The sequence below is a fragment of the Leptonychotes weddellii genome, chromosome 6 (assembly GCF_054177405.1).
Source record: "Leptonychotes weddellii isolate Sample4059 chromosome 6, ASM5417740v2, whole genome shotgun sequence".
NCBI lineage: Eukaryota > Metazoa > Chordata > Mammalia > Carnivora > Phocidae > Leptonychotes > Leptonychotes weddellii.
The window spans coordinates 59,876,817-59,901,997 of NC_138374.1; the positions used below are offsets into that span (position 1 = coordinate 59,876,817).

Below are 25,181 nucleotides of genomic sequence, written 5' to 3' on the forward strand. Positions count from 1 at the left end.
GGGGCGCCTGGGTGGCTCAGTTGGTTAAGCGACTGCCTTCGGCTCAGGTCATGATCCCAGGGTCCTGGGATCGAGTCCCACATCGGGCTCCCGGCTCAGCAGGAAGCCTGCTTCTCCCTCTCCCACTCCCCCTGCTTGTGTTCCTGCTCTCGCTGTCTCTGTCTCTGTCAAATAAATAAATAAAATCTTTAAAAAAAAATAAAATAAAAAAAAGAAGCATCACAATGGCCAGTAAGAAACTGTGTATCCAGACTAAATTTAAAAGTCATTCTTAACAAATTAGTTTTTAAACTGAAGTACAATTGACACACAATGTTACATTAGTTTCAAGTATATGACACAGTAATTCCACAAGTCTGAACCTTTATGCTGTGCTCAGAAAAGTGTCACCATACAGCCCTATTACAGTTACACCACTTTACAAATTAGCTTTTAAAGGACTAGATGGCCAAAGAGAATAAGTAATTTTTTCTGTATCTTGTTTATAATCCACAGAGGTATAAAACTCATAACAATTAATTAGAAAATAAAATTCTAGTTTGGTAAAGTAATAATCTGTGCCTTCCTTAAAACTGACAAGCTGAACTGAATTGAGAATTTTCCATATGCCCTAATCATGAAACTCTTTGATCGAGTTCATTATTGAAAAGTCAGAAAAAGTCATCACTTCCAATATATTTGTCAAAGGAATTCAAACATTAAATAGACAAAACGGGTTAAATAGGAGCAAATGGCTGAGATATTTTTACTATCTTAACTAAAATTCCTTGCTGGGAAGAACTCAAGGGAAAAACATAGGGAAAATTCATCAGGTATTTAAGAGAGGAAGATGATACTAACATTTGAATGCCTACTATGTGACATGACTAGGAGATTTTATGTAGATTGCTTTGTTTAATCACAGTCTTTTTTTTTTTGTTAATCCAGTATAGTTAATATACAATGTTATATTAGTTTCAGATATACAATAATTGCAGTCTTTTAGTCCTAAAAAAGGTAGGCATCACTATCCCATTCAACAGGTGAAGAAAGAGGCTTAAAAACTAGGTAATTTGTGGTGCACCTGGGTGGCTCAATTGGTTGAGCAGCTGACTCTTGGTTTTGGCTCAGGCCATGATCTTGGGATCATGGGATAGAGCCCCGTGTTAGGACACCAAGCTTAGCAGGAGACTGCCTGAGATTCTCTCTCTCCCTCTGCCCCTACCCTGGCTCAAGCACTCTCTCTAAAACAAATAAATAAACCTTTTAAAAATGTTGGTAATTTGCCCAAGGTCACACAGCTAATAAATGCTGATGTATTTCCAGCTCATATATATTTGAATATATACTTAAATAAAAAGTCTAAGTTCTTTATACAACCTCCTTCCACCTTTTCTGTGTTTGGTCAGGGATTCAAAAACTAAAAAGTCACATTCAGCAACCTATTAAAATTTTAGTTTTGGTTGAAAAAAAATACATGATCATAATACAATATATCAACTGCTACACCAGAGGTATGAGAAGATAGCACATAAAAGTTGCACTTCTAGAAACAGGGTAAACTGGATATTCAGATAAAGCCATTTAAGTAGAAAGCTTCTTAAATGCTGAGTAAAATATAAAAATGTATTTTTCAAAGTAAGAAAATTCCTTAGATCAGAAATGATAGGAAGTGAAGGCTGGAGTCAGCACTTGTCATAGAAATGTCTATTACTGTTGGCCTATAGCCTGAATTTTAACAAACCATGTTCAGTGAACAGAAAATAAAGTTCACAACAGAAACACATAAAGCCCCAGAGGTTGAAATAAAAACTCCCCGAATGAGAAAAAAGAAAAAAGTCTCCTGAGAATTCCTAAATATATTTATGTGACAGAATTCTCTTGGTGACAGAATTAAAAAGTTTAAACAATTTAAAAAAAGTTTAAAACAATTTAAAAGTAGTTTTCAAATAAGTTTCATGGATAAAATTCCAATGAACGTGAACTTATAATCAAAAATCACTACAGATACAAGGGGAAAAGCCAGGAGCAGTGAGTTAGGAGAAACAATAAGCTGCAGAAAAAGATCACCAAAATAATGCAGATATTACAATATGATATAGAATATTTATGCTTAAAGATATAAAAGAATTTATCACAACTCTGTAGAAGGAACAAGACACTATCAAAACTCATCACGCAGATTTTAAAAACAGTTATGAGAGGGACAGGAACACTGAGAAAGGCCCTTTCCTGAAGCTCAGGCATACAAGACCTGACTAAAACTGAGGCTGGAGGAGAAGGGAAAGTACCAATCCACCTTCCACCACCCCTCCACCCCCCACCACCCCCCCCAGGACCTTGCCCCAGGCAGCAGTAGCCCACTGCTGGGGAAGAGGCAAGAACACAGAGAGAGCCCTGGGGCCCAGGTGTGCACTGTGGAATGAAAATCGGGCATAGATTAGGAATACTACGAAAACTCCCCTGCACTCCAGACCTCCTACTAAGCTCAAGGTAAGAGGAGTTCAACACTGGATAAGTTTGAAGTTTGTGCTGGACTCACAGTAACTATAGCAACAACAAAATTCAAATCTAGCACAACTACTGACAATATTGACACGACTGCTTATGTAAACAGCTTGAAGGAGAGAAGTGACCATTTATGGGTATTAATACCATTTACCTTAGTCTCTATTGTTCTTTAGCACACAATACCTTACATTCAATTAAAAAATTACTAAACACAAAAAGGAAAAATTATGCCAGTGTTAACAGATAACATGTTATCTCAACAGGGCCAGACTCCAACATGGTCCAGATATTGTAAATGTCATATGGGACATTTAAAATAGTTATAAATATGATAAGGATCTGATTGAAAAATATGACCAGCTTTGCGCAGCGGCAGTATCGTAGCCAATGAGGTTTATCCGAGGCGCGATTATTGCTAATTGAAAAATATGACCAATGTGTGCTTTTGGAAGGGAGGGGTATTTACCTGAGAGATGAAACTATGAAAGAGTCAAATAAAAATGCCTGAAATGTAGAACAAAGTCATACACTGGGAAAAAAATATTTACAATTCATATATCCAATAAAGGACCTGTATCCAAAACTCTTACTACTCAATAGATAACCCAAAATTATTATCAAATTTTGAACACTTAGCAAAAGAAACCATATGAATGGCCAACAGGCACATAAACTGCTTACCATCAGTCTTCAAAAAAATGTACATAAATCCACAAGGAAAAACTGCTACATATCCACTAGACTGGCTAACCTTAAAAAGGTAGACATTACCAAGTGCTGGAAAGGCTGTAAACAATGGCAATTCTCACATGTCACTGGCGGGAATCCAAAATTACAGAACCACTATCCAATAAAGTAAAACACACTTCCCAAAGGAGCGAGCCATTCCATTTCAAGGCATTTACTCAAGAGAAATGAAAATATTTGTCCACAGACCTGGACGTAGATTTTACAGCACATTCATTTATAATAGCCCTAAACTATAAACAATTCAAATGCCCATCCACTGGTGAATGAACAACAAGAAATACTAGTATATCTACACAATAGAACACTACTCAGAACCAAAGCAATAAACTACTGATACACTCAACAACCCAGATGAATCTCAAAAAGATTTAGTCTAAGTTAAAAAAGACACAAAAGACTAAACGCTGTGTGATGCTACTCATATGATGTGATTCCACCTGATGTCAGTAGATTAAGCAATATGACATTGTGAAAACCTGCAGGGAGAGAAACACATCAGTGGTTGTCAGGTACTGGAAGTTGAGGGGAAGGAAACTGTTCTTTTAATAAAAACCCAGAAGTTTGCATTTTCAAAACCAATACAAATAAAAATATATTTCATATATTTATTCAACAAACATTTACTGAGTGCGTACAATGCAGCAGGCACTATGATAGACAACGTACGAGCTGCACAAGTATGAATTTTCAGAAAAGTGATGGGGACAAACGCAACAAAAACTCATTTAACACAAGTTTTCAAATGCTGACTGAATACTGTCAGAACACAATACTTTTTCCATCTTCTTACCAGATTGTGACAAAATATCCTATATTTTCTCATGATAGTTTATTACATATTAGGGTGAACCATATGAATCTGCAATGTCAACAAAATAGTTCTCTCCTGTGTTCCCACAGACAAGAACTCAGAAGCTCGCTGTGAAGTAATCAGTGGTGATGTCAGCCCTTCTCATTGTAATGTAAAATACTGGCTGAGTTTCTAGTCAAAATACCTGATATTTGGCGGGGGTGGGGGGGTGGGGGGGTGGTTGTTGTGTTTTGTTTTGTTTTGTTTTTTACTATTTAAGAACTTTCCCAACATCCGGAATGAAATGTGTTATTCATCTTGTAGAGATGATTGCTATGGAGACTTAACTGACTTCTGGTTTCAAATTTCTAATGTAAGAACTAAAGGACAACAAAATTATTCCCATTTTTAGTTAAAAGTCTTTATTTAACTTCCTTATCACTAGTGGAAAACTTGAAAATCCTCTTAAAAGGTTTAGTTCATTCAGGCATTTTAAAATAGAATATTCCTATGAAAAATAAATACACTTTCCAGAATCAAAAACCAAAATGAAAATATCCTTTTGTTCAAGAATCTATTTTAGATAGTACAATTCATGTAGATAATTTTAGAAAAAATACATTTTTGTGCTTTAACACTATCTTAATTTTTTTTTTTATAAGCCATCGGGACATTATCTTTCTGGGAGGATATTTCCATAAACTGTGTTGATAGTATTTTGGCCTTCAGAAGGGCTAATAATTAATTCCATAGTCACTAAAGTTTTCTTCAGATACACAATATGATAGCTGTCACTCAACATAAATACACCCACGAGATAATGGAGCTGCATGACCGAATGTGACTTGCAAAGGACCTCATTACAGAGAAAACAATGAATAGAAATTCAGAATGTAAGAAGTGCAACTTTTTATTGCTCATTGTTTAGAATTCCAAAATATGAAAGTTCTCAAAGTATATTTCTCTATTTTTGTCAAATTCCACTCTAATGTTTATCTTTGCTTTCTTGATTTCATCCTTCAAAATTCTAACAATCCAGGTTATGAAATTTAATCTTTGGTCAAATGAATAATACTACAAAGCCTCATATGTGAAAATCCAAATTATATCAGATTTTAAATCTGTATAAATTCAATACTTAATCCCACTTTTTAAGTAAGTGAAATTTTAAAGTACTCAGTAACCCTCCAACTGACTTCAGATACTTTCCACTCTGTAAGAGATTATCTAAGGTAAATTTGTGCCATATAACCTTTGCATGATGAGCTTGTGCCAACAAATGAGCAAAACCAGCACGTGACATACACAGGTAACTCTATACCTTAATTTTAATTGTTTAAACCTAAACACTGTTGATAATAGCAACCAACTTAACAATCTTCAGAAAATGGAAAACAGATGAAAAGTCTTATTAGATCATCATGAATCACACAGCAATGGAATTTAGCTTTAGATCACTCTTAGGATTCTTCTAACTATAATGGGCTTTGGGCTTTGATACTTACAATCTAGGCCAGTGGCTCCAGACCATTTCTCCCTTCAGATTTCCTGAAGTGGCTGTGAATGGGGTAGGGGGTGCCTGAGCTCTTTTAAAATGCCATTTCTAAACTCCAGGGAGAAGGAACATGGAACCTCTTGACATCGATGCTTCTGAATTTAGTGAAGAAGCAGAGAGAAGCATGAGACATTTCAGAAGTGAAAAGAAAAATCCAAGTTCAGTATGTGAGCCCTTTTAATGTCATGAATTTGAAGAAAAGAATCTCTTCCTTAAAAAACCTGACAGCGCCAGGTTGCTACTAATATGCCATATCATGTCATTTAAATTTTTTTTATTTATTTGAGAGAGACAGAGAGAAAGAGAGAGCGCATGTGTGAGCACATGCAAGTTGGGGGAGGGGCAGAGAGAGAATATTCAAGCAGACTCCCCGCTGAGTGCTTAGCCTGATGTGCAGCTCAATCTCATGAGCCATAAGATTATGACCTGAGCCAAAACCAAGAGTCAGACGCTTAACTGACTGACCCATCCAGGCACCCCCCCAAATCATGTCATTTTAGAAACCCTGTCCTATTACCATCAAGGAAATTTAAAACACTAAAATAAAAATCCAGCTATCAATACCCCCACTACAGTCTCAGGACTAAAAAATTTACCTCTATTCTATGTATGGGAAAAATGGACAAATTATTAAAAAGAGAATCTTACCATAAAGACATATTTTTCTTAAATCTCAAATTTTACAAGGGAAGAATATATGGTTTGAAATATTTAAAAAGACAATGCATGTAACATGTTAAATACAGTGATTTTCAACTTGGCATCACATTAAATCACCTGGGAGGACCTTTTCTCTTCCTCTTCCCTTCTCCTCCTTCCTGGCACGAAGGTGCAAAAGATCAAGGAAGTGGGACCATGATGGGAGGGGGTGCCATGCAGGGGCATCTTAGGCAACATGTCTGGCAGCTAAGGAAAGGGGTTGAGTGGGAGAGCACGAAGGTGGCCGAGGAAGGAGGATTTCCTGAGTAGCCGGAACACTGGTTACATTAAGCAGAATTTAATTGGGCACAAAAGTAATATACTGAGGAGAATGGGAGCTAGCTTTCTCAATTTCTGGAAAAGAGGTGAAGGCTAGAAAAAGCACTGGAGGTACTGGGTTAGAATCTGAATGAACAGAATAAACATTTTTCTAAAGTTATACAGACACAGGTATAGAAACAGTCACAGATATACATATGTGTATTGTGCATACATATATACATTTCCTAGTTCTGTCTGCTGAGAGGGCCTACTAGCAGACAGCACTGAGACCCAGATCGTGATTCTAGTTACCACCTTCTACTCAAAAGAACGAGAGTCAGGGCAGGGAAGTACAAGATAAACCCAGAATATCTTGTCCCAGAAAGTAGGAAAATGTTCAAAGAATGATAGGAATGTGTCAAAAACAAACAAACAACAAAAACAGGAGCCAACCTGGAAGGGCTCAAATCTAGGACAATTTGAGTATCAAAATAATGAGATTATCAAATTACAATCCATTGAATAAAGGGGGAATCCATAAATCCATATTGATATGAATAAGTAAATGAATAAATAAATTGATAAATAGGGAAGAAAGCTCTTTCTTATAGGATATCAACTAACAGATATGGATGGAATAATGAAAATAATTACCATTCAGCAACTATCACAGCAGTCTTTAAAAAAAAAAAGAAGCCATCAATGAATGCTAGGACTTGTAGGTGGAGATTTGATGAAGAACAGGATAGTGGCATAATATGGGAACATCTCCTTACAAAATACTAGTTAAATACAAAGGGGATAAGGGTGATAATGGAGAAAGTCAACTTGAGCAGGTGATCACATTTAATATCACCAGTGGTGAAACAGACTGACACAGTATGCTTCCCGATGTGATACCCTGAAAAGAGCATGGCATTATTCCTGCCAAGAAAGCAGAGCCTGAGTCTGGCTGTGAAAAAACACTGGATGGTCCCAATCAAGGGTTGTACAGAATGAAAGGCCTTCACAGACATGAGAAACAGGGAAAAGACTGAGGAATGGATTCTACAGTGAAGAAGACAGACAGACATGACAACTAAATTCAACCACGTATTCTTGTATATGATTCTGGACCAGGAAGGGGAAAAAGAGACACTATTGGGGGGATTTGGTGAAACTGGAGTGGGATGTGTGGATTACATGGTGGTTTTGTGTAACGTTGATTTCCTGATGATAACAATTTTCCACACCTTCCCATCCTCTCTGACTGTGCTGTCTCTGGTAACAATACCAACCTCACTTAGGGGTGATGGAGCATCATGTCAGAAAAAAGACTACATAGATTAAGAGAAAGGGAGAAAGTTCAGTAAAATATTAATAATTGGGAATCTGGGTCATAGGAGTGTGAGAGGTCTTTGCAACATTTTTGGAAGTCCAAAACTATTTTAAAATAGAAACAACTTATTAATAAATAATCCCTGGGGAGAGTTTGCTAAAAATCCCAACACCTGGATTACCTCAAATCTCTGTGGGGTGGAAATCAGAGGTCAGTGTTTAATGCACCTAGGAGAACCCATCAAATTTGCACTCTACAATACACAGTAGTTGCTCAATAAATGGTTGATACTGCCGCTAAAACTATTTAACATAACTTCACATGTCTATTTGCAGAATATAACTCTTCATATGGAAAATTTTTTAAGAAGGCAATCTTGAATAACTGTGACCTACCTGAAGTTGCAAAGATCAACCACAAGTGATGAGGTTGCTGATACCGTTACCAGAGACAGCACTAAAGAGATTGTAAGTAAAATATTAATAATGATGGGACAGCAAGTCTTTAATCTCTCAAATGCCTATTAGTCCACAAAACAATTACTGAATTTGACCTCAAACAAGGATATAAATTATTACAAACATTTGCCCACAGAATCCTCAGAAATTACAAATAAAATTTCAATTTAAATAGGAAACAAAATGAGCAAATATAACTGACTTGTCTTGTGACAAAAGGGTTTTTAAGTGGCTCTTTAAAACTTAAATTTTAGTTTGTTTTTCATAAAAAAGAAAATTCTATAAAACAAGCTGGACCTTATTGAAACGGTCTCTATGTTCAGAGAATATTCTCTTTGTTCAAGATTTTATACCTCTTCTAGTTTTTTCTTCTCTCCTCCTTTCACAAATGGCTGAAAATTCATTTCTGTAACAATAAACAGTTGTAAATAGCTAAAAGGTTCCCCAGTGGGGGACCAGTTGAAATAACTTAAACTGCATCCATACAATGTAATAACATGTAATATGCAGCAGGAAGAAAAAAATGAGGGTAATGTTTATATTCAATTGGAATAGATTCCCAGATATATTGTTAAAGTTAACAATAAAGCAATAAAGTTAACAAACTAGAATGTGGGTAAGGGAAGAGAGACTGAAGATTTTTTAACTTTATATGTACATTTTTATACATTTTTGAATTTGGAATCTTATAAACATAGTAACTAGGCAAACATTTAAATTAACATACACCCAACATTTTCGCAGCTCTTCCTCAACTTACAATGGGGTTACAACCCAACAAGCCTGTTGTAAGTTGAAAATATCCTAAGTTGGAAATGCCTTTGATACACATAACCTACCAAAATCATAGCTTAGCCTCAGCCTACCTTGAACATGCTCAGAACACTTACATTAGCCTAGTTGGCCAAAGTCATCTAACACAAAGCCTATTTTATAATAAAGTACTGGGCACCTCATGTAATCTATTGAATTCTGTGGGAAGTGAAGGAGGTTGGATGCATGGGCACAGAATGGTACAAGTGCATCAGTAGTTCCCTCTGGTGGCTGCGTGGCTGACTGGGAGCTGAGGCTCACTGCTATCGCCCAGTGTCACCAGAGAGCACCGTGCCACACATCACCAGCCCAGGGAAAAGATCCAAATTCAAAACTGAAGCCTGACTTCTACTAAATGAGTATCACCCTTGCACCACCGTAAAGGCAAAAAATCTTAGGTCAAACCACTGTAAGTCAGGGACTGTTTCAACATTTGAGAAATCTTCTTACACTAAGGTAACTTCAGTGGCTCCAGACTATTCCCACTCTTCTCCAAAATCACTGTGTATATTAAGTAGGTGCATGTACCTCACAGGAATGTTCATTCATTCGATGACACTGAGTCCTACCATGACATAAAAACTACCACGGGGCACTTTCCTTTGGAACATACAAAAAATGCAAAAGAGCAATCCTTGCCTTTATCTGGATATAGCCCCTCTATTATAATACAATGCAGTGTTGCATGCAAATGAAAACTCCAATAAGGGACAGATAGTGCATAACACAGAGCACATGAAGGATCACTTCTAGCTCCCAGTGATTAGGGATGATTTTATGAAAAAGATGGCATTTAAGTTGGCCTTTCAAAAATAACTCATCAACAAGCAAGAGTCAGAAGAACATTCAAGATGGATGGAATGACAGGACTAAGTGCATTCAGAGAACAGCTAGCAGCCCATTTGGCACCAGCACGTGGTTAGTATAAAGATGCTGAGATAGAAAAGGTTGGAAAATGAGGCTAGTGCAAAAGGCAGAGGTACTTAAATTATCAGGCAGATCCCAAGTCCTGGTCAGTGCCCAGCTCATAATAGATGTTCAATAAATATTTAACATTGTAAGTCATGGAGACATTGTCAAGATTGTAAATTGTCTGCATGCCCAGATACAACTAACTAACCATCTGTAATTTACTGAAGGTTGGAGGTAGTCTTGGCAGTGTGTGAAGATGTCATTTACTTTAATTCTTTCAGCTGCTTATGAAAACGAAGAAATTAACAAGAGTTGTTCTCAGATCAAGGAACTTAAGGAATAAAAATTCTGGAAGACCAAACTTAGAATCCTGTGATTTAAAAAATGATGTTATCTTACTGAGATCAAAATCTGTGCATGCTAAGCATATACTTGCTGGAACAAGCAAGAGCAATGACACTTGATAAAGGATACACAGTACCCTGATTCAAACAGACCTGTGGACTGAACAGAGGGCAAATGAAGACTTGACTCTGTCAATTTCCCACGCTGGACTATTTTGAGTTTAAACACTGCATACGTTGAAGAGATGCTAAACTACATTTTCAAGGGGGGAAAAAAAGCCACACTTCAGAAGAGAAGTTTGATGCTTCTAAAAGGAGCTTTAAATTTCTGCTACTGTCTTTGGTGTGCAAGTCTTAGTGTGAGTGTAATTTATTGAGTATTTATCCCACCAGCAGGGCTCAGTTTCAGAAAGAACTGAAAACAAACCAGACCCATGAAGATGATGCAATATCCCTGGAATTTTGGAGACAACTCCATGAATCCTAAAACTATTTCTGGCTACTTGGCCAAATTCAGGGCAGTGTTTGTGTCTCAGGGAAAAGGCATTCTCTTTTGTGAAATATGGCAGCTCCCATCAGCAGGACAAAACATCAAGATTCACTCACCTTGACTAAATATACTCCACATTTTAGAGAATAACTTGTCTTTTAAATACAATATTCTCACTCACCTTATTAAAAGTAATCAGTGATTAGGCAGTAACTATGCACTACTATGTGGCTTAGTATATTAATCTCTTTTCTGCCATGTCTCTTGTACTAGTGGCTAAAATCTTTATTGGCATGGCCAAAATGTTCTAGTATATGCAGCAGGCTATCAAGGAAACTTCTGCTCGGCCTTCACGTGTACAAATTGCAAATTATGAAGCCTTCTACCGATAGCAAGCACTCACTTGAGAAAAGGTAGAAAGGAACACTAAGCTCCAGCTATACTTATTTTCTTTTACTATACATACAGAATGTTTAAAAGTTCTGTGATCACATAAATAAGAAAAAACAAGCTACATCATACCAGACATTATCAATATTAAACATCCTTCCCCAGAAACCATGAAACAAAAATGTTTAACAAGGTAATACTCTAAGGTGCCTTCCAACTTTAAAATGTTACATCTCTATACATTTTTTAAAAATTAATTCCAAAGTAAAGTAACAAGGCATTATATAATTGAACATTTTAAATGGATACTGCTGTAAAATACGAAGTCAAAACAATAAACCTTTACTGAATACCTATGTGGGCATATCAAAGCTCACCAAAAACATGACTAGCAGTTAGTATAACCTTCCCGGTAAGCACTATAATCACACATGCAAGCATGTGTGTGCATACACCATGCACTTCATTTGCTTTACTATACACTCAAGTTTATGAGAAAAACACCCTATTCTGGGTCTGGAGGTCCAAACATTGTGCCATGTGACAGCAGTGAGGGTTTGTGGATTTATATGTTAAATCGAGGTACCAGTAAAGGCCTCAAAACTCAGGACTCTCAAATTTCCATTTAAACAAGTACTGATGGTCTCTTTTCAAAGTTCTTTTTTAACTGCATTTGAAAAATCAGAAAACGTTAGAGTTGGCAGAATTGTTATGTTCACTCAATCTAATTCCTTCATTTAATAAATGAGACGACCAATTTATAAAAGGGAAAATGGCTTCTCAAAGTAACACAGCTAATTAATGCTTCCCTTGCTTCTCAGTACAAACTCTTCTCATTCCACCTTTCTTTTCTGAACTGTTAAGTATGAATTTTAAATATGCTTTCTGTCCCAATTCATTACTGAATTTGGAATGCCCCTCTGGGTGTTTCCTTACAACTTAGTATCAGCTGATTCTACTAAGTAATTAACATGACCTTTCAATTATCTCAATCTTGTTATCTCAAGAAAAATTCATTCTTATTTTAATCATGCCCACCCTGCCAAACCTAGAACAAGATTGCAAGGTGTGTAGAAAAGTTATAGTTCTGCTCTTCCACTATAAATTGGGGACCATAATTTATTTTCAATCATAACCACTATTTAAGGCAGATTTTTTTTTAAAGGCTAAAGCTTTAAAAACACATGTTGCATTTACTTGGTAAAAGCACTCTGGATACAAGTACTTTACCATGAGGATTGGAGGTTTATTAAAAAGCACATAGGAAACAAAAGCATCAAATGAAAAACTTGAGAAAATCCCAGAAGGAATACTAGGTAAAGAGAATAATAAAGCCAATGCGAAGATTGGAACACAGAATTACACACCACTATCTTAGGCTGAAAATTGATCCCTGCCTCCCACAAGCAAGGAGAGAAACCACATCTGCACAGGATTCACAGTGTCCATACGCTAAAAAGTATGCCAGTTCTTCAGGATGGAAGCACAGAGGCTGCTGGTTGTAAGATCTGCAGGAAATTTCCCCAGTGGTTCCTCATAAAAGTCCAGTCCGTGATGGGGTGGGAGCCTCCACAATACTGGTGTGTGCTGGGACTTCACTGCTCACAGTCTCTCCCAATACAGGCTGATGGCCCAGTGCCAAATAAAAGAGAGACAGACAACCCATCTCACTGGGCTGCAGAAGTACATGCAAGGAAGGCCAAAATCTCCCTTGGAGAAGAGTCTGGCTTCATTCCAAACTCCCAAACGGGTGATTAAGGTCACAAAGCTTAGAGTCTGGTCACAATCATTTTAGTCTGGAAAGTATTTAAGGTAGGCACTCCTCATCACCTGCAAAAGTCACTTGTAAGTTGGGGGTGGGGTGAAGAGGGAGCCCAATAATTTTTTGGTGTCTAGAAAGCATGATTCAACAAATTCTAACAGAAGTTTTGCCATTAACATTTGTACTTCTTGTAAATTTTCAAGGACTAACTGCAGTTGGTTTCATCTCTTCCTGCTAAGACATCTTTTCATCCTGACTTATTTTTTATTTTTAACAAAGGGAGCTCCAGGTTGACTATAAAAGCTCATTAAAGAGGCTGAGTTTTATTGAAAAAAAATTCTAAACCAAGGAGGAATGGAAAAATAGATATGCTATAAGTAACAGAGTAATCAATAAATCTGAATTAACAAAATAAGCCATTTCAATAAAACCTGATCTGGGCTAATAACACAAAATAGCTTGAGGTCTGAAATCAGAACCCAACAGCTCCACTCTGACAGAGTATAAGAAAAGTGCAACCAATGTTCCATGGATGATAAGCGTGACCAATGGAAGACAGGGTTGTCCTAGCTGGATTGCAACCCATATAGTCCAAACAGCTGAAGCCTGATATAACCAGCCCACAATGGAATCACTGTTCAGACAGTAACATGAACCCCACCATCACTATTTTTAACTGTGCTCTCTGGAATCCCTCTTCCTCATCTCTTATCATGAAGGTGAGTGTTCATAAAGATTTGGTCACTTTCAGTATTAGAAACTCAGTCCAGGGCAGTGTAACATTCCAATCTGACAATCAATTCAGAGTTAATCCCACTCTCTATGACCAGCTAGATTTATAGCTCCGGAAACTCAGGAAGGCATGGGAGAAGGGGGAGCAGAGAGAGAGGGACAGAGAGAGAAGGTACGCTGAGAAGGGGGAGATGTTCTTTCATCCCTTCAAACCTCTTCTGAGCTCCAGATCATCTATACAGTAGGTGGTAACTAGCATTTTTTTTTTTAATGAAATAGAAAACAAAAAAATTCAGGTTGTATTACATGTGTTACCTCATTAAACTTCTTTCATTTATTTATTTTTAGGTAGACATGTAGTGGGTCAGGATGTATGTGTATCTATTTCTTATGCTGGTTGTAGTAAAAAAAAAATTGAAAATCATTTCCTATGATCTAAGGTGGTGAGACAATACGATATGGTGGTTATAACATGGTCTTGGGAGCCAGACCACGTGGATCCAAATTCCCAGTACTAAATTTCTCCATGCCCTAGTTTCCTGTATATGTAAAATGAGAACAATGATAGAACCTATATCATGGAGTTGTTTGGAGGATTAGATGAGTTAACACATAAAAGTCTATCAAATATAGCAGTGGAGATCAGTTATTTGGGGGGAAGAAGGAAGGGAAGAAAAAGCAAATGCCTCCTTCCTTACCTGGGTGCATCAGTGATCCTCTCTCCACTACTTTCTGGTGCTTCTCTGACTACCACTCACTGGCTACTGACAGCCTCTACAGGGAAGGTCTGCAAGTAGCTCTTGCAGAGTTTCTGAGAGGCATCCACGAGGGTTCCCACTGCACACTTCTCTGAGATGCGATAACCAAATTCTTCATGTCTCCTTGCCCCCTGACACCATCAGAATACCTAATGGTCTCCAGACGCTGGGCTCTACTCACCTAGTAGACAGGCTTCATGCGTGGGTTACTGGAGAGACAGCTTAATCCCAGCTACCTTCAGTGGTATCTACTTGGCTCACACTAAATGATGGGAGAGCTTCTCCCCAGTTGTCTTGTCCAATCTCACATAGGCACCGGGGCACACCAGCAAGACTGTTGCTTAAGCAGCTGTGCCGCCAGGTAATAAAACACTGGTCTCCTCTTCTTGAAGTGTGCCCCATCTTTGAGAGATTTCCTTGAAAAGTCCCTTCTCCCAAGAGAAAATCTCCTAACCTCTTAAAAGGACCACCTCATTTCCCAGCTCAACCTCCATAAGGATATTCCACCTCTTTCTTCCCACTTCAATCTTACTAGGGAGGGGGTTTGCAGGGAAGAGGGGTGGTGTGTAGTGCTGGCTGTGGGTATCTGAGCAGTTTCTGCCATCTGATAACAAATGTGAAGAAGTACGCAGACTCAATGTTGGCAGTTTATCCAAAGCTCTCTTCAAAATGCCAGGGCCATAAATAGGCCCTTCAATCTGCATCCTAGTTACCAATTATGGGGTAACAGGAAAAGGTCCTACCCAAATCCTACGTAGGGGAACCACCAAGAAAAAGAATAAAAGCAGAAAGGAAAGAGAGAAGCAAGTGATGAGAAGTGATCATAATTAGGAGAGACAAAGAGCACCAAGCAGCCCTAGGCCCAGACCATGGAAAGGATTTCTGACATTGGAGAGGAATTCTGTACCTCAGTGTTCTGGCAGTTAAAGATATAGGGTGTGTGTGTGTGAGAGAGAGAGAGACAGAGAGAGACAGAGATGGACAGAGAGACTGAACACTGAAATAATGGGACATCTCTACAGTAATAACCGATGTCACGGCAGAGTGGCTAGCACTCGAGAGTGTTGTACATGCCACGGAATAAAACTCTGTATGATAAATGCCTTTTAGGGCTTGGATTCAAAGGCTTCGCTGGCAAAGGGCAGGAGAAAATGGCATTTCCAATGGGTGAGCACAAGAAAAAGTTGAAGGATGAGTACAATGTGGGATTGTACTCATTGGGACATGACTCCATGTGCACTGTGATGATATGAGAGCACAGCTCAGAGGGGGACAGTTGTTGGGAATATTTTTATATACTGTGAGCATCTAAAACTGCCAAGTACCACAAGCTCCTAAAGCAGATGACTTCAGCCATACTCTAATGTAGGAGAGGGTCTCAGTCCTAAGTGCCAGTACTTACCTTAGAGATGGCCTAGTGGCTTACTTGAAAAGGGCAAAGTAATTTTTCGTTTGTTTTTTTTTTAATGCAGTTGAGTGTGTCATGTTTACTTCTGAAAACCTTTTCAAATTAAAATAAGGCATGAAAACACTAGATCAAGTCGAAAAAAGAACTCAGCATGTCCTAAAGCTGGAAAAAAATGTTGCTATATCTGGAAAATAGATTGTTGAATGCACTGTATCCTCTGAATACTTTACAACGCTTAGAAAATCAGTCAATCATGGAACTGCTTGTCAATTTTTCTCTGTAATTCTAGTCAAAGCAAAACACCAAAGGGACCTGGAAAACTTAAGCTAGTCTCATGTTTGCAGAGCTATGCTACTGTCCCATGATCACACACACACGCTTTTTTTTTTTTTTTTTTTCCTGAGAAAGTTCTTCTTGAATCCCTTAAGTACACATTCTGGTAATGGTGAGGATAGTCCTTTTTACTCCAACAACAAGACAAAAAAGTAGTTGTGAGTAGCCAAAGAAGGTTTTGTGACTTGGAAAAGTCTTATCTTTCAAAGTGCTGACAGACAAAAGACACAGATTACTATGAAGATGATGGTTTTTCAGGAGTGTGGAAAATCATCTTGGGATTTTCACTCCTTCAGTCTTTGATACTATAACCACTATGATTCATTCTTCTGGATTCCAGATAACTAGTATGTTATAGTATGTTAAAATACTCCTTAAACCCACGAATTACCCTTAGTTTCTTTCAAATTTTTGAATTAAGCTAAAGGCCAAGGATTTGATTCTCTAAAGCAGCAAACAGATTTTGACATTCGTTATTTCCTAAAACAATGTAATTTCAATGCTTTATTAATGGGATTTCTTTCAGCAAAAATTTGACATCCTCTCTTTTCAATGGTCACTACAGGCAAATACTCAATGCCTAATGCTACTTTTCTAATTAAATAAAACATTTTCATATTTTTATTGGAAAAATGTTTAAGTGATTCCATGATCACCAAATAGAATGTTGTAAATATTTATTTATGAACAAGAAATGTTGATGGCTAGCTAGAAAAAGCAGAATACAGACTAGTTTACAAAGTAAATGAAATAAATAAAGCTATATATAGGTATATCTATCATAGGAAGAGAATTAGAGAGATGCTTCCAAAATGTGCACACTACTGTTGAGGAGGAATCTGGCTGTTCTTTATTTAGTTTCTGCTCTGTACTTTTCTGTCCTTTTTTTTTTTTAATGAGTGCATACCATTTTTACTTCAAAAAAAAAAAGCTATTTTTTCCAAATAGAATATAAATTTATGAAAAGAAACATTTTCTGTTGTATTTAAAACTAGCAATGTAAACTCCCTAAAACAGATAAGTAGTTAGCATTAATTCAGAAGCTGGCAAGAAAGACCTTGTCTCCCAAATGTAGCACTACCCGTGGCATTTTTCACAAGAGATCTACCCATGGCCTAAGATAACATTGTTTCTTCCATTATTTCTACTGTGAGTTTCCTAAAAGGTTCTGCGCGGGAGACACACAGATACCATGCTAGCCCCAATCAAAATGTTCCAGATACAGAAGGCTAAAGAAAAAGGGTTATTAGCAATGAGCGTTCACACATACAGAAGGAAATCCATCATTACAATAACCATCACAGCCTCATTTAAATGTAATGATACTCAAACAGGTAATGCAGGCAGCCTACAAGACCCTAAGCCTATTTGGAAGGATGTATGATAGTCATACCTCACTAGGAAACATGGTAAAGCTAATTCTGTTAGTGTATTATAGAGAATTTTAGCCTAAATAATAGGCTATTGACTCCCAATACAGATCAAGATAAACTTCATATCTCACATTCTTATTATTATCCCAACTCTGCATGTTTAGTCCATTTGGGAAAGCTGAAAGTTATATTTATCAGCATTTTGCCCTTAGTATGATTGACATATTTAAAAGGTGCTGTCTTTTAAACTTTTAGACTTCATAATTAGTCTGCATTTCTCATCTAATAGTAAATGGCACAGCACTGTTCTTAGGAAAAGTTGGCCTGGAGAGGCAGTGCAAAACAAAAGAAAACAAAGATAAGTAAATGGACAGACCTATGGTTACACAATTATTTTCAAAAATCTTTGCCCATCTCGTTGCTATTCCAGAGGAACATGTATTTCTTCAGTTTCACTGGCATTGCTCCAAATTTATCTACAAAAGTTATTTAAGCAAAGGACTGAGTATAACTGGGTGTATGAAAATTTTGTACATGTGCCAGAAGAAAGAGAAAGCTACAAAAGCCAGCATATACTCAGCAGGAAAATCCAGTAATCGGAAAGGAAAGCACCAGATGAAAAGGCAAGTGCTCCTGGCAGGATGGACTTGTTTTCTTCATATAGTTTCCATTCACCTTCGCGGCCATTCCAATGACCTGGCCCTGGATCTTGGACAGTGTGCCCGTGCTTAAAGTCAGTCAGCTGGCCTCCTGAGGACGAACATTAACTTCACTATGGCCTCAGGATGCCAAGGGGATTGCTGGCACAATTCTGTATTCCAAGTTCAAATAGTAATAGAGTTTACTACATTTTGAGCCAGGATCACAAAATTTAAATTGAGAAAGCAGCCAGGTTGGACACTAGGGTAATGTCCTTTGTGTTTGTTGAAGCCTGCCTAGCAACTACTGGCAATTTCTGAAAGCATGTTCACCCTGGAAAAATAAATAACTGCCAAACTGCCAATATGGTTCTAACTGCATACCTTTTCCGTCTTAAAAACTTATCATCAGCTTCCTTACCTTGACCAAAGGCACAACAAATTGTCTGTGTTAGGGGGGGATGCCTTCTGTCCATATAAAGCAAATGCTTTGTTTAAACACAGATGAAACCTTTGTTATTAAAAGTTTACATTTAAAAGTAACATTGTCTCTGGCTTAAAATACATATGGGCATACTAAAGATATTTTTGAACATACACTATACTGTCAAAGTGATGGAAGGAGATAATCTCTACATTGTTTTTAATTTAAAGTTTTAATCAAGAGGACATGGTAGGAATATCAGATTTCAAATCTCTTTACATGGAATGCTATTTTTTTTCCTTTTTATAAGACTGCCCTTCCTGACAGCATTAGCCAAATGAAACTCAATTATATATTCAAAGCTAAAGAATATTTAAAAGTCAAAGAAAATACTGTTCTTCTCTAGTTCCAATCCCTGTCACGTGGCCCTGGATGCGCAACTCTAAGGAGTCTTAAAGGGAGCCAGCTGCGGAACGCCACAAGCCCAAACGCAACACACACGGGGCTGAGCGGAAAACAGAGGCATCCCAGGCACAGGGCGGCCAGGGGTCTATTTCTGTGCTGCTTGGGCTCATGTGAGAAAAGGCTGCTCTTTTTTATGAGAGTTGGCTCAGAAGAGCTAAACTGTCTCCCCCGCACAACAACGTCTTGGTCTCAGGTGGCGGAGTCAGTGCAAGGCGCGCAGGCAGCAACAGCGGTGCGAACCTGGCCAAGTCAGTCACATTCTCTGAGCCAATTTCCTTTCTCTAAAATAAGAATCGAGCTACAGGGTTTCTGTGGGGATTAAGAGATCTCTTCCGCAGCAAGTGCCTTAGTACAATGTCTGACACGTCGGAGGTACTTGGAAAAGGGTAGCTATGTGTTGTAAGTGGTGCTACTGATAGAATTATTAGTAACAAAAATTAACAAGTAATAATAAAAGCTAGATAACCATTTTATCTAACTCATTTGGGAGAAGTACTATTCACAGAATATACATATTCATAGTTGTATAGGTCATCCTAGATAGTCTTAATTTCTAACCTTTGTAGAATTGCTTCAGCCCCGAAGAAGAAAATTTATTTTTTCTATACTGAGACGTAACAAGAAAGAACCATAGTGCAGCAGCTGGGGTAGCTGCTGTTGACAACATATGCCACCAGACACATGCAGCAGTGTCTCCTTCAGCAAATCCACAGGTCTTCCAAGGTTCCTGTAGCAAGTAAGCCTGTGATCTTCCTGAGCCACTGACTCGGTTTTAACCTTATGGACCTTGTGATTCTTATAACTGGTGAGGCTTCCTTTTCAGCTTTGGCCATGGGGGAAGCTGACATTCTGATGTATTGTATACAAACCTTATTGTTCCTCACATCAAACTATTTTCCAACTTCTATTTTCCCTTCACAGCTATTTCTGCTTGCATTTATTTTGTAGTCTGTGCTACTCATGTAGATTATTAGGCCACTTTGTATCTGTTTTTGAAACAAGGGGTAACATGATGTATCTTAAAGTTTAGCCACTCTGCCATTCAGAATTCACATTAAAATATAAGAATTCAACCTCGTCCAGCCAAACTCAGGTTTGGCAGTAACAAAAATGTTTCTCTGACAGATACATGGTGATACACGACAAGGGAGCAAAGTGCTTCAGGAAATATCTGGGAAGCTTGACAAAACTGGATGCAAAGGAAGAAGTCTGCGAAGAGCTCTGCAATCAAAGGAGGATGCTTCAAATCACTGAATGTAGCCAAATGCTCTCAGATGCATGTAGTTGTCCCTTTAGGGACAACGTTATCCCTCCCTAGAATGCTCCCACCCAATCTGAGAGTGGCACCATCAGAAAGCCTTCAGAAAACTGATCAATCATAGGGATTTCAATTTCCCAGCTTTAAGCTGAGAAAGCCAACTTAGCTTCCCTTTAAATAATGATTAGGTGAGAAAGCCAGGAAACACAAAATTTCGTTGAGTGGTGTCTAAGAGAAGAGAGACCTGGTTCACAAGCCCCATTAGTAAATAACTCTTGGGAGGCATTAAGGTAGATGACTGATACAAATGAGGGGCACCTGGGTGGTGCAGCCAGTTGAGTGACTGACTCTTGGTTTTGGCTCAGGTCTTGATCTCAGGGTCCTGGGATAGAGCCCCACATCGAGCTTTGTGCTCAGCAAGTAGTCTGCTTCTCTCTCTCTCTCTCTCCTTCTGCCCCTGCCCACCCCCACACTCGCTCTCTAAAATAAATAAATAAATCTCTAAAAAAATAATAATAATACAATGAATGGTCCATATTTTTACAAGCAGGGGTGTTTTTGCTGATTTGTCCAATTAAATGTTGGGTTGTACACTCAACCACATTTTCCTGCAAGACCACTCATTGCACAGAGGACAACAAGCCAGACAAGTGTAATTGGAATGGTGACTGTACAGGCCAGACATGAAGGCAAGGCTTTGAGATGTTCTCAAGTCATCAGGAACTCATTACAGAAAAAGTTCCACAAAGTTCCAGGAATAAAGCCAGCCTAGAACTCCTCTCTCCGACCCCCTCCTCTGCCCTACCAGAGTCAGTATGCTTCATCCCAGAACACAAAACACACGGATGTAATAAACATTTCAGGGAAGACAGGCTAAGTGCTCCACGTGACAGCAGTCTGCTCCTGCCCACCAGCATCTTTCACAACGTGGGACTAAGAAGCCACAGGGAGCAGCTGCCGTTCATGTCTATGCCTATCCCACCCCTCACAAAATGCAGAGACCCTCTTGTACTTCTTTCTAGGCACTCAAGCACCTACTAACTCCTTAATAATTCTAAATGCCAGCTTTAGAGTAGCCAGTTACTGTTCATTTAAGTGTGCAACGCTGGCCTCTAAGAGCCCTGGCTATTCCAGCTTTACTGTAAATTTGCAACGATGCTATTATAATTTCAAATTTTATCTTTCCAGCAAAATAATTTATATCTGTGATTCAATTTTATATTTTTGTCCCTATATTCTTTATAAATATATGGCCATCTTAATGTCAAATATCAATTCAGGTAGGATGTTATTTCACAGCAAGAATCTCTTAAAGTAGCACAAAAATGTGCATGTACTTAATGCCACTGAATTGTATACTTAAACATGTAAACTAACATGATTAAAATGGTAAATGTTACATTATGTGTATTTTACCACACACACATACACACACACACACCTCCCTTATGTGAGGTTCTCTCTATAACCACATTATTAACCATGTGGCCAATTAATTCTTCATTGAAAGTGTAAAAGGTATTGGTTTCCTAAAATACAAGTGATAACCTTCACTGTATTATCAGAACCTAAAATTACAATTGCTTAGTCTCTGTAAGACTGATCAGTATTTGACTAGCCAGGGCATGAAGGCGCCACCAACATGTCCTTTCAGCAGCTGTCATTGCTTAAACTATTCAGAAACAGTGTTCCTTCGGAGATAGCAAAAAATCAACCTAGATGGCGCCAAATCATCCCCTAACATCAGGAAGACAAACATCTGTCTCTGAATTCACAAGAAGCCCTAAAAAATTCCAACATGAAGAAAGGGCAGGACAGCAAAACCGCAATCCAAGTGTTGCCGTGATTTAAAAGGCAAACAAAACCCCGATAATGAATAGCAGCCATCACATGACAAAGCTTCCCTAAATCATTTTCTGGGGCTCAGACTGTTTAGATTGGGTTAAATCTTTCTTTCTCTCCCTCCCTTCCCCCCATTTTGGTTACTCTGTAAAAAGAAATTATTTACCAACTGTCTTGACATCATAGGTAATGGAATAATATATCAAATGAGATGCTTCATTATTCCTTCTGAGGCTTAGCTCTAAGGAATGTATTATTGTTTTGGAAGAACTGTAAAGGAATTCCAACAAAGACAAATGAAAGAAAATATAATTATATTCTGAATGGGTAGGATTCCTTAAATGTACTGGTCTAAGTGGGAGGGTAAAGAATTGTTTTTGAAAGTTGAAGTAAATACTTAAGAAAGCTTCTTGTCTATTCAAAGCAAATTATTAAAATATAGCTGTCTCCTGAAATTAGTTTTAAAAAAGTGAGTTCTTTCCTATTTGATGTGTTCATCATTTAATAAGCCTTTCCTCACTTCTGTACCTGTTCTTTTCACAGATGTATCATAATCAATCATTATTCTATTTGCTTATTTTCTTGTATTTTGTATATCCTTCAGTAAAATTTCCGTTTGTTCTGTAACGGCAGAACTTATGTCTGATTGCTCACCATTGTATTCCTAAGGCCCAACACAGTGCCTGGCACACACTAAAGGGCTCAAAAAAAATCTTTTTAATGAGAAAATTCATCATTTCATTCACTTGACCAACAATTATGTATTGAGTAACTTTATTCCACGGCTACAACAACCATATGAAGATTCAGCTCACATCTATAAGCTGCATTTTGGTCTCTGGGATTCAAGAACTCAGAGAAAGGAGAGAAGGACAGTCTGTAATTTCTTTAGAATCTAGTGAGTTAAAACACCTTAAAATTTTACATATAAAGAAGCCACGATACAGCTTTCTTTCTTCAATATGAATAAAGACAAGTTATTACATTTCATGATAGCCCTGTTACAGGTGAACATTTTAGTACAAACACTCTAAATAATGATTCTTTCTATAAAACCAAGACCTTTCAGTACCCAAATAGTAAACAAAACCTGCAAGGAATGTTGTCACTGAACAAAGGTAAGCCATATGACGTGAGCCTAGAATGAAAACTACACTGTGGATTCTTTTATTCACCCAATCCTTTCTGAGGTATTTATACTGTTTAACTATGTATTGCCTCCACCAGAAAAGGAAATACAAAATCATGTTTTCTTATGCTTAATGAGAAATTACAATTTCTGTCTAAAATTTAGTTAACAAGATCTAGTTGTGAGGCTAAGGGCAAATCTTGAATTCCTTCTTGTACCTGACCCCATTTCTCATTACCCTCATGGTTCCCAGGAAGATGAACCTGGATTAAGTGCAACAGTGGGCTTGCTCATCAAAACACTTTAACAGTTGAAGGCCTTCCTGCTGCCCTATCTTACTGGGAAGTTTAGGAAAATCTGGCAAATTTAAGAGTGTTACATAAACTTCACATGAAGAACAAATATGCTCTGTGAGCTGCTACTTGGACCCTGCTTTGATTTATTAGGAACACTTACAGTATGGATATGGATCTTACTTCCATGCACTAAAAGACAGAATATCAGAGCTTTGGAGACTGGATAGTTCTGGCTCTCCCTTAATGAATCAGGAACCAGAGACCTAGAAGAGATAATCTGGCACCGGGATTATCTCCCTCTTCTTCCTCCTGGTCCAATGTTCTTTTCACAACCACTAGGTGTCGGTAAACTGGTACATTAGTTTTGGGCCTCCTTTCTCATCACCAGCATGCCACAAAACCATGGGGGAGGCGGATGTGACACACACAGCTCTCGGGAGGAAGGAACGTTCAAGACTATGAACTCTGAGTGACCACATATTGATGCTTATGTGGCAGTGAGACCCTGTTCTACATCTTGGAAGCTCGGAGACCAAAAAGAGGGCAGGAGAGTTGGGGAAGAGGAGCCAGAGAAAGGAAGAGAGCAAAGAAGGCAAGAGCCCAATAAATCAAGTGTTCTTCTTTAACTGTGGCCTGACTTATTCCAAGTTCAGACCCACATTCTCTATTGGGTATTTTCTAGCCATTTTTTCAAATGGTCTTTAAAAATACCTGCCATAATTACTTACCATAAAACACAACTGTAATTTTCGGTAATGTTAAGGAGATGAATTTAAAAACTCCTAATTTATAGGCAATTTTACATGCACCATCTCACTATTTCTAGAATGCAAGGGATTCCTAATAAGTCACTATTTTCAGCCCTGAACTCTCTCCTGAGCACTCTACCTACATATCCATCTTGACTTCAAGTCAACATTTTTCTTCAGAACAGCTCTCCTGCTACACGTTACTATGTCCGTCCTTTTCATATTAGAAACCTTGAAGTCATCCTTAATTCTTTCGTGTTCTTCTTCATCCACTAGATCCTACCAAGATTCCCCACTCCTATAAGGAATGAAAGAGGCACAGCACAGGGAATACAGCCCATGGTGTTGTAAAAGCCCTGAATGTTCAGTGACAGATGGTGGCTACACTTGGGGTGAGAAGAGTGGAACATACAGAGTTGTTGGTGTACACCTGAGACTAATGTAACATTGTGTCAACTATATTTCAATTAGAAAAAATAAAAATTAAAAAAAAAATTCTTCATTCCCATTTCCTCACATCCATCCCTTTATCTTCCTGTCTTGTGTCATACCTCCCCAAGTTCCCAGGCCTTCTTCACCTCACAGGTACTATTTAAGTGGCTTCCCCAGCACCATAGCACTAAAGTTACCTGACCACCATCTGGCCCACTGTGCCTGTACTAACAGTCAGTTACAACATCCACACCTATATTGATCCCCAAAAAGTACTGCCACTCACAGCAGCTACCAGAATCTGCTCTCTTA

The 25,181-nt window shown here is 38.1% G+C and overlaps 1 protein-coding gene and 1 non-coding gene across 2 annotated transcripts in view; one reads left to right on the forward strand and one right to left on the reverse strand.

The window, feature by feature from the left end:
• BICC1 (BicC family RNA binding protein 1) overlaps positions 1-25,181 on the reverse strand; it is a 246,719-nt gene that overhangs the window by 128,042 nt on the left and 93,496 nt on the right. The gene's annotated exons all lie outside the window — the stretch shown is intronic.
• On the forward strand, positions 2,849-2,996 carry LOC115944584 (U4 spliceosomal RNA). The gene has a single exon (XR_004079107.1). It is a non-coding gene; the product is annotated as a U4 spliceosomal RNA (small nuclear RNA).